Below are 5,116 nucleotides of genomic sequence, written 5' to 3'. Positions count from 1 at the left end.
TCTTTTTATACCTCTCCCATGGGGAAGCAGGCAAAAGTCAGTAAGAAGCACCAGACAGCAAAATTAAAGGGAATTCCGATATCTCAAGTTCCTTCTTCATCAACATACCATCCTGGGGTGTCAAAAAAGCATTTCCCATCTCTGAGTTTGGAATATTTGATCACATACATGCGGGGGAGGATGTCAAGTGTCAGGTCCTGAACTACAGACCCAAGAAGCCCTAGTACCAGTCCATAGCCAGTCTTGTCTGGCATGATCCTTTAGGCTAAGTGAGGGGCAACATGTCCATATTCCATAACCAGGACCTCCGAGCAGCCTTCAATTCAGTAGATGCCCCAGAGGTCAACAAAAGGAAAAATAAAAGTGATTTCTCATGTATCATCTGATCATAGTGAGAGAAAACTAGAAGTCAGTGGAAAGAGAAACTATATAAACACATGGACATGCTGCTATACCCATAGTGCATCAGTCAGCCCTCACCAGAGCAGCAGCCACTGTGGAAGTCAGTCTGAAGTGTGGGAGAGGGGACCTGGAAGGAATGGGAAGTGAGTCTAATCGGGCACTCTCATCAGGCAGATACAGGCTCAGATCGCATGCTGTGCACATGGTTTATGTTTCAGTAAAGTCGGGTCGGCAAGGTTGTATATAAGGAGCTGTTTCTAGCTCGTTTGTTCTCAGTGTTTCCACATTGTTAGTTCTACAGCACGATTGTTAATAACTAGAGATTCTATCCCAGGGCTGGGAGGTGCTTTATTTCAAATCTTCTAGTGCTGAGCCTTTGGGCAATTTGTCATTGTTAAGCATTCAAAATATATTTAAAATATGTACACCTTTGACTTCAGGGATGCATTTTGATAAATTACCTTCCAAAAAGAATTTAAAGCTTTGTTATTAATATTTGAGGATGTAGGTCCCTCTGTGAAACTGAGCGGTTTGTGCCTCTTCTCACTGAGAGAGAGAGAGGAGTGGGAGAGGGAGGGAGGAAGATGAGAGGGAGGGAGGAAGGGGAAGGAGAAAGAAGCGTGGTAGGGAGGGGAAGAGAGGGGGAGAGAGAGGGAATAGACCTTAAGCTTCCATCTAACTTAGGAACACTTCTGCACACTCACACTGTTGAGAATTCAATGCCATTTTGTCCTTACCAACAACATAAAAGTCCTTTTGCTCAGACATTCACCTTATTCTGAGACTTTTAACCAGTTTGAGAACTATAAAAAATGCAGTTTTTTTGGGCTGGAGAGATGGCTCAGTGGTTAAGAGCACTGGCTGCTCTTCCAGAGGTCCTGAGTTCAATTCCCAGCAACCACATGGTGGCTCACAGTCATCTATAATGAGATCTGGCGCCCCCTTCTGGCTTGTGGGCACACACGGAAGGAATGCTGTACACATAATAAATAAATAATAAAAATAATAATAAAAAAATTGCAGTTTTTAAGCCATGCAGTGGTGGCGCATGCCTTTAATCCCAACAGTTGGAATCTCAGTGAGTTTGAGGCCAGCCTGGTCTACAAAGCAAGTTCCAGGACAGCCAGGACTGTTACACAGAGAAACCTTGTCTCAAAAAAATTATATATATATATATATATATATATATATATGAAAGTGCAGTTTTAAGGCCAGCGAGATGGCACAGAAGGTAAGCCCTGTGCAAGTCCAGTGAACTGAGTTCGAGGTAAAAGGAGAAAACCAACTCCACAAAGTTGTCCTCTGCTATGAGCACCATGGACACATGTGTGCCGCACACACGTGCACGCTTGTGGGCGCGCACACACGCCAACAACAAACAACAATACATTATATCAATTACTGCATTAAAGATAACCTCAGGGCTGGAGAGATGGTTCAGTCACTAAAGACTAGACTCCCAGCCAGAATATAAGATAACCTCAAAGGCACCAGCTGTGTCGGCTCACAGTCAGGAGCAACAGCAGACTTCTCTCAGATTACTTTGACCAAGAGTGCGCTCAGATGTGAATACTTCTCTCCCAGGGTCGTCCATCTATCTGTAGCGTGTGGTTGCTGGGCTATGTGTCATCGTTCTGTTGTATCTGGCTGTTGTCTGGCTGTCTCTGTGAATCTGTCTGGTTGGGTTTGTCTTTCTGTCCCTGCCGCTGTCCATAACAAAGGACTTTACTCTGTGTTGATTCAACAGTACAGAAAGCATGGCATAGGAAAGGAATGAGGGAAGGTAAGACTTCTGTCACAGGGTTCACAAGGAAAGAAATCATTTTACTGACCCAAAACTGACGCCGAATAGCAAACATAACTGCAAGTATGTTATCAAGCTGTGTCCCCATGTCTTGTGGAATATTGTTTTAAGATGCGTTACTTTTGTTTATGCTGTGGAACGTTTGCTTTAATAATGCAAAGATGTGTTGCATCCCTTTGTGTTGTGTTTAACTCTGTGAAGCTGTGCTAACTTGGCCTGTTTAAAACACCTGATTGGTCTAATAAAGAGCTGAATGGCCAATAGCCAAGCAAGACAAAGGATAAGTGGGGCTGGCAGGCAGAGGGAATAAATAGAAGGAGAAAAAGAAAGAAAGAAAGAAAGAAAGAAAGAAAGAAAGGAAGGAAGGAAGGAAGGAAGGAAGGAAGGAAGGAAGGAAGGAAGGAAGATCCAGGAGCAAGAGAAAAAGGAGAGGAGGATACTAGGGGCCAGCCACACAGCCAGCCAAGGAGTAAGATTGAGCGTAAGATATGTGGTAATAGAGAAAAGTAAAAGCCCAGAGGCAAAAAGGAGATGGGATAATTCAAGGAAACCTGGCTAGAAACAAGCTAAGGTCGGGCATTTATAAGAAAGAATAAACCTCTGTGTGTATTTATTTGGGAGCTAGGTGGTGGACCCCCAAAATAGCAGAGTATAAAAGCAACTAACAACACACCCATGTCCTTTGCAGCACTGACGGCTGCTGCTTATTTTATGAGGTAGCTTCCAACCTGTGAACTGCATTCAACAAGTGATTCCCACCACTCGTGCGTTACTCGGGACAGAGCATGAATGGGTACATAAGTTAAGGTTAAAGCTATGTATTTAGCTTAGGTTGAAAAAGCTGACTACGTGGGAAATCCAAGGCAAACCTGCTGGACTGTAATGTTCTCCTAAAGGCGGGTTAAACTTAAGCCGAGTACACAGTAGAGCAGTGTGTTAAGTACACAGTCTTTATTAAATCTTATTTTAATTGTGTGTGTCTGTGTGGGGCTCTGAACACAGGAGTGCAGGTGCCCAGTGACGCAGTCCCTGGAAGTGGAGGTTCGAAGCATTGTGAGCTGCCTGCCTGATGCAGATGCTGGGAACTGAACTCAGGTCCTCTGCAAGAGCAATCAAACAGGTTCTTGGCCGCCGAGCTGGTTCTCCAGTCCAGGCTGTTAAATGAGCTCAAGGGTCATCGCTAATTTGCTGTGAGTCTGGGAAAAGTTCAGTCTCCTGGGAGTCAAGAGATACTTTCATAACATCATATAACTATAATAAGTAAGTATTTTAATGTGAAAAGGGTTTTGAAGTGTAGCTTTTTTCTTAAGACTTTTTATTGCTAATGAGACATGAACACTTTTTTCTAGACTTGTTGATTAGCCATTTTTTGTACTCTGCTAACTCAAAGATTTTACGTAATTATTCATATTTTTAAAGTTTTTATAATGAGTTAAAACCTTATTACTGTAAAGAACTTGCAAATAAAAATCACCACACCTTGAGATCAGTCAAGTTCATTGAGATGCATAGAGTTAGAATATCCATTCTGAAACCGTGGAGATTCCCTGTGGATTTTACGCTTTCGCTGTCAATTTCACTTTTATGCATTTAACCAACTTAAGAAAAATAACCCGTAACAGCTAAAATTAGAAAAATAATTAGCTTAATCTCTTTTTTTATGATTCATAATTCCATTACCTGTATTCTACCCTTTCTTGTCATATAATATTTACATTTCTTGTTCTCCTTTCCACACACCAAACTATAACCACATGTACATTTATGTGTGTATACATATATATATATATATACACACACACATATATACATGTATATATTATAGGCTCATAGCCATATATGAGGGAGAGCATGTGGGTTTTCCCTTTCTAAGATTGTGTCACCCAGAATATTGTACATTCTAAGTCCATCCATTTTCCTGCAGATTTTGTGGGCTTAGTTTTCTCTAGAGCTGAACAGTAATTCCTATCTGCATACTAAATTTATGTTATCCATTGCTCTGTTGATGGGTCCCATTTCTTACTACAGAGAATAAAGGAATACTAACTATATGAATGCAAATGTCTCTACAGCAGGGTGTAGGTGTATGCCCAGGAGCGAAATGTCTGGGTCATGTGGTAGCTCTAACTTTAATTTGTTTGTTTGAGGCAGGTTCTCACTTTGTAGCGTTGGCAGTCCTGGAGCTCGCTGTATACACCGGGTCAGCTTCTGCTTCTCGGGTGCACAGATTAAAGGTGGGCAGCACCACACCCAACTAATTGTACTGTTTTGAGGAACCTCCAAACCGATTTCCACAAAGGTGCTATTAGTTTACACTAATAATAATAACCAGCACTGGAAAAGGGCTCCCCTCTCTCCACATCCTCTACGGCATTTGCTGCTAGACATCATGATGCAGGCATTCCAGCTGGGGTGACGTGGCATCTTAAAGTAGTTCTAATTTGTATTTCCCTGATGGTTAAGGATATGGGGCACTAATAAAAATGATTATTCGCCATTTGTGTTTTACCTTTTAAAACCGTTTGTCCAATTTGTTAGCCTGTTTATTGATTGCAGTTTTTTTCCCTTGGCATTTGATCTCTGTAATTCTTTGTAAATTCTGGATAATTGCTGCTTGTCTCAGGTGCAGTTGGTAAAGACTTTCTCCATTGCTGAGCGCTCCCTTTGCTGCGAGGAAACTTTAATTTTCAAGTAGTCCCATATATTGATACTCATAATCTTAGTATTTAATAAACATATGTATAAAGCACATCATTATAAGATCAGATGGTAAAACAGATCTCTGTGTTCCTAAGCTATGGTCTTCAAAGAAAAAAAGAAGAAAAAAAGTTTTGCTATGCCATACCTCAATTTCTCCACTAGAGGGCAGTAGTCACTCATTTATACTCTGGTTTTCAACACACAGGACCA

Source organism: Microtus pennsylvanicus, chromosome 16 (assembly GCF_037038515.1).
Source record: "Microtus pennsylvanicus isolate mMicPen1 chromosome 16, mMicPen1.hap1, whole genome shotgun sequence".
NCBI lineage: Eukaryota > Metazoa > Chordata > Mammalia > Rodentia > Cricetidae > Microtus > Microtus pennsylvanicus.
Note: the sequence above shows the minus strand (reverse complement) of the source record.